General features: G+C 43.9%; 1 pseudogene; it reads right to left on the bottom strand.

Annotated features, from left to right (window-relative positions):
* Positions 1 to 1,343: 1,343 nt before the first annotated feature.
* LOC120859482 lies at positions 1,344 to 1,439 on the bottom strand (annotated as a pseudogene).
* Positions 1,440 to 6,002: the final 4,563 nt, after the last annotated feature.

Raw genomic sequence — 6,002 nt, 5'->3', positions numbered from 1 at the left:
TAACACATGACATGCCATAAGGATGGTAAACTAGTTACTAAAATAGCCAAATAATATAAAGGTAGTTTTTAAAATACCTTTTTTTTTTTCAAGTCAATGTTTGAAATCCCACAAATTCTATGATTCATGAAAAAAAAAAAACTGTACTGAGAGTAATTATGATGTTATTTTTTTCTAGTTACTTCTATTTAATGGATATGCATTACAGACCAAGATAGATTTGCTTATTTCTCCCCTTCTTTTGTGCATTTTTAGTTTCCCTCGTTTAATTTTGAGAAGAATCTGCAGGGGTGGGGGTTGGGTGGGGTTCCCTGGTAGCTCAGCTGGTAAAAAAAATCCACCTGCTATGCAGGAAACCCTGGTTCAATTTCTGGGTTGGGAAGACCCACTGAAGAAGGGATAGGCTACCCACTCCAGTATTCTTGGGCTTCCCTGGTGGCTCAGATGGTAAAGAATCCACCCGCAATGCGGGAGACCAGAATTCGATCCTTGGGTTGGGAAGGTCCCCTAGAGGAGGGCATGGCAACCCACTCCAGTATTCTTGCCTGGAGAATCCCCATGGATTCTGAGGAGCCTGGCGGGCTATAGTCCATGGGGTCACAAAGAGTCAGACACCACTGAACGACTAAGCGCAGTATATCTGCTCAGGGACAGTGTTGTGGCTGCCATGTGAACCAGATCCAATCCCAAGTCCACAAGCCTTTCCAATCAGAACAGCTTTTCTCTCAAGAAAAGACATCATCTCTTGGCAATATGTTCAGGGATGTTTATAGACATTTCAAAATTTCAGTTTCAGAGCCTTCCAACTTAACTCTTTTTTTTTTTTTTCAAGGCCCAATTTACTTATTTCTTCCTTTTAATTAACTTTTATTGGAGTGTAATTTCTTTACAATGCTGTGTTAGTTTCAGGCATACAGCAAAGTGAGTCACTTTTACATATACATATATCCACTCTTCTTTAGATTTCCTTCCCATTTAGATCCCCACAGATCATGGAGTAAGGTTCCCAGTGCTAAACAGTAGGTTCTCGTTAGCTAGTTGTTTCATGCACAGTATCAATAGTGTATATATGGCAATCCCAGTCTCCCAGTTGATCCCATATCTGTCTTCCCCCCGCCTTGGTGTCCATAAGTTTCTTCCCTACATCTTTGTCTCTATTTCTGCTTTGTCAGTAAGTTCATCTATACCACTATTCTGCATTTCACACATAAGGGATAATATATGATATTTGTTTTTCTCTTTCTAACTTACTTCACTCTGCATGAGTGTCTCTAGGTCCATGCCTCTGAAACTGGCACTATTTCATTCGTTTTTATGGCTGAGTCATATTCCACTGTAAAAAAAAATACATGAAATGCTTCACAAATTTGCATGTCATCCTTGTGCAGGGGTCATGCTAATCTTCTCTGTATCCTTCCAGTTTTAGTATTTGTTGTTGCTGTTTTATTCGCTAAGTCATGTTCAACTGTTTCGTGACCCCACAGGCTATATACTGCGCCAGGCTCCTCTGTGAGCTTTCCAGGCAAGAATACTGAAGTGGGTTGCCATTTCCTTCTCCAGGGCATTTTCCTGATCCTGGGATCAAACCTGTGTCTCCTACATTGCAGGTGGATTCTTTATTGCTGAGCCACGTGGGAAGCCCTAATTTTAGTGCAAGTGCTGCCAAAGTGAACAACCAACTTAACTCTTTAAGATATGAATAGAGTAGATGATACAGATCCCTCATCTTGCACACAGTGGGGCGCTCAAGATAGTAATTCTGTTGTCTCAGAATCGTTGACTGAGACCTGGAGCAGAAGGCAGAGACACACCAAGCACCTCCCACTCTAAAGACAGCTGCCAACAGCTGGAGGCGTGAACCTCGGCAGAACATTTGAATAGACTGGAGTCAACAAGCTGTACTGATCTCAACCATTCCCCTGCCCTAAGCAAGCACAAGACCATGGAAAGGAGAGGGAGGAGAGACCGCCTATCGTGAGTCATCAGTGAAAAGGTGAGGGCCTCAGCACTTTCCATGGAGGAAGCAAAAAGGGGAACACTCACAGATATTGGGGTGTCAGAAACAAGAGGGGTGGGCTTGATCCTCAGGGGACACAGGCTGATGGGGCAGTCGTGCTGAGCCGCTCACTCTCTGAGCCTCTCTGAGCAGGGAAGAGGAGGACTCAGAGGGCAGAGAGAGAGACTAGAATTGGGAAAACCAGCCCTCCTGCTACCTGGCATTTCCAGGAAACCTGAGTCTGCAGTGACTCATGGTTGACTGCAGAAGGTAGCTGGGCTAAAGCCATGCTTACTGTACTCCAAACAAGAGGTCCACGCCCAGGGTTGGTGTCCCCAGTGATGGAAAAAGAATGGCAGGGTGCATCACTGGTAGTGAAAGCTTCAGTGGGATTCGAAAAACTTGAGCTAGTTAGTCTCCCTTGGTAGGAAACTTGATGGAAACAAGAGATGGAGGTCTGGGTTCATACTAAGAGGTGCGTAAAGAACTCACACGTGTACCTCAAGAAGGAAGCAGCATGGGATGCCCACCCTCAGTGGCTATCTGTACTTGGTCCATCTCAACCTAAGAAGGAATAGCCAATGGAATTATCTGGAGGTCCAGTGTTTAGGACTCCATGCTTCCACTGCAGGGGACATGGGTTTGATGCTCGGTCAGGGAACTAAGATCCCACATGCCGTGGCGCAGGCATAGATAAATAAACAAGTGTTTAAAACAGGAAGCAATAGCCAAGGGACGGCCAATGCACACCAGGAATAACAGATCCACCCCTTTCCATCTCCCCTCTGTAATCAAGAAGAAAAGTGCCCCAAGAAATGAGAGATAAGGAGTAAAAAAGCAGACCAAGCCTTCTTCTTCCTCTAAGACCCCTTGGAAAAGCATGGCCAGGGCCAGGAGGAGGAGAGGAGATAGATGGATCTAAAAGAGATATTTTAAACTTGACCCGCCATTTTAAAATATTCATAAGTAAATAAAAAATGCATGGAACTCTTTATTAGGCAGCATTTTCCTCCCCAAATGAATAAACATTTGCAGGTAGTAAATTGCACGAAGAGCTCTCCAGCCCTGAGGCATGTAGCCCTGAGGCCAGGGAATCACAATGATGAAGCAGGAGCATGGCAGAAGTGACCCCTGCACAGGATTTCAGTTCCAGGCCACTGTTTTCTTAGACTTCAGGAAAACTAGAGGTAAGCAGCAAAGTTTAAAGTATTTCACCAAAATGTTAATGAAAGATTTGAAATATGTGAGCAACTGGATCATAAAAACAAAAAAAGAGGGGAACTGATCCCCAGCAGGCTCGCCATCACCTCCAGGATTTTGCAGAGGTGAGGCCATCACTTTAGAAGGTACCCTGAGGCCAGGCCCCCCGACTAGAAGGGCAAGAAGTAGGTACTTGCTTTGGCTCAGAAAAGGCTGGGGAGAAAAAAAAGCAGCTTGGAGAAGAGATAAAGACCTTGCAAGAGCAGAGAAAACTCCCTACCCTAGTGAATACCCTAGAGCAGTGACTTGTACCAAACTCCATGATAAAAAAAAAAAAAAAAAAAAACACATTGTGCACCATGACCCTGGCCACATGGACGTGTATAACTAAGATTCGTGACACAATGTTTACTCACTATGTGCAATGAAGGGACACTGGTCTTTTACATTCTGTTCTCTTTTTTAAATGCTGATCACAGCTCATATAAATTGATTTCCAGATCCTAGTAGTCTATCAGTGGCAGTATGAACAACTCTCATTAGAGCGAGATGACTCTTAAGAGGGAATTTGGGTCACACACCACGGACAACAATTGTTTCTTCTCTCCCAGATACGATTCCCATGTCCACAGCCTCTTATTTCATCAGATTGGAATCATGTATTCCTTTTTAAAATGCTTATTTTAAAAAAATAAAATAAAATGCTTATTTTTAATTATTTGGCTGTGCCAGGTCTTAGCTGTGGCATGGGGCACGTGGGATCTAATTCCCTGACCAGGGATCAAACCTGGGCCCCCTGCACTGGGAGCGCGGAGTGGTTACTGCTGAAACACCAGGAAAATCCCTGGAATCACTTACTCCTGATAACCTGCTTTCCAGATGAGTTCAAGGTTACATCTCTCTACTGGTTCTCTTATCTAACTGTTTTCCATGCCTTTCTAGCTCTCTCCCTTGTAGACATGGATTAGACTGCTGCTGCTGCTGCTAAGTCGCTTCAGTCATGTCCAACTCTGTGCGCCCCCAACACTGAAAGTGAAAGTCACTCAGTCACGTCAGACTCTTTGCGACCCCATGAACTCTACAGTCCATGGAATTCTCTAGGCCAGAATACTGGAGTGGGTAGCCTTTCCCTTCTGCAGGGGATGTTTCATACCCAGAGTTCAAACCCAGGTCTTCCACATTGCAGGCGGATTATTTACAAGCTGAGCCACAAGGGAAGCCCACCCAAAATTATCTCCACTAATTAAACACTTTCCAATCCCTTGGTGGGTTAGTCACTACATCGTGTCCGACTCTTTGCTATCCCATGGATTGTAGCCCACCAGGCTCCTCTGACCATGGGATTTTTTTTCAGGCAAGAATACTGGAGTAGGTTGCCATTTCCTTCTCCAGGGTATCTTCCCAACCCACAAATCAAACCCAGGTCTCCTGCATTGCAGGTGGATTCCTGCACTGCAGGTGGTTTCTTTACCGACTGAGCTACAAGGGAAGCCAATCCCTTAAATATCCAATATGTAACAAGTCATCCACAGGGCCTTCTTCATAAGCATGTCTGAATAATAACAGTAAAAGTAACACTTATAGATGCCAGGGTGTGTCAATCACTGTCCTCAGCCTTATCCATCTATATCTCTCTATTGGTCATCTTTGTAGTCATCCCATAAATAAGGAAAGAGAGACCCAGGAAGGATAAGTAAGGACACATAGCTGTTAAGTATATACTTTGAACACAGGGGATCTTGGAAAATTAGCAGGTCATAGAAAAGCATGACACCTAGAATGAGTTTGATCTTCTGATGGGGGGAAGAGGGTCATGAGACATGGAACATCAGTGGGTCTTATGCAGAGCCTCTTCCAGGTTTTACGCTCATGGCATTTTACGCTCATGGCTCATGGCACAGAATAACCCTTCTGTACCAAAGGGCTCCAACCAAGAGACTTCTTGCTCTCTCAAAAAGACACACATTTGTTTCCTTTTCAGTCAAAATTTCTACTTTGTAAAGTCAAATCTTGCAATAATTTTATCCCCACAAAACAGAGACGCAAGATACACATCCTGATAGTGTCTGGATGTGTTAACTATCTTTTCCTACCATTTTCACTTGTTTGAAGAATTGTAGATCCTGCGATACTTGGAATATTGCCTAGAAAAGTCTTTCTCAAGGGAAAGTTTCTCAGAGTGACTGTGCTCATAGGTCCTCAGTTTTCTAGTTTAATGTGAGAGTAGAATCTAGGGGCATACAAATCCTGTTGAAGAAACAACGCTAGATCCTTCACTTAGGATGGTATTCCTTTCCACTCCTCCAGGGGGCACCATTTACATAGAATTCAATACAAATGGCACCCGCGGGGGATTAGGCAGAGCGGTGCTCCTGAAAAATCGTCCTGCTTGAAACCTCTTCAGATATCAGACACCTGGAAAAATAAAATAAAATAATCAAATAAGTTAATTGAATTAATGTTCATAAGGTTGCTTGCTTTCCTTGTAGCTCAGTCCATAAAGAATCTGCCTGCAATGCAGAAGACCCAGGTTCGATTCCTGGGTCTGGAAGATCCCCTGGAGAAGGAAATGGCAACCCACTCTAGTATTCTTGCCTGGAAAAACCCATGGACAGAGGAGCCTGGTTAGGCTACAGTCCATGAGTCTGCAAGAGTCAGACATGACTTAGTCTGACTTAGCCACCAAGGTGGCTTAGTGTCCAGAGAATCAGTACAAAAGGTAGAAACGGACCATTTCATCACTTCTTCCTTTCAGAGGGAAACTGTCTGTTCTGTTATTAATAATTAATACCTCTCTTCCAACTGT

Source organism: Oryx dammah, unplaced genomic scaffold (genome assembly GCF_014754425.2).
Source record: "Oryx dammah isolate SB20612 unplaced genomic scaffold, SCBI_Odam_1.1 HiC_scaffold_2, whole genome shotgun sequence".
NCBI classification, from domain to species: domain Eukaryota; kingdom Metazoa; phylum Chordata; class Mammalia; order Artiodactyla; family Bovidae; genus Oryx; species Oryx dammah.
This window is presented reverse-complemented; position numbering and strand designations above follow the sequence as displayed.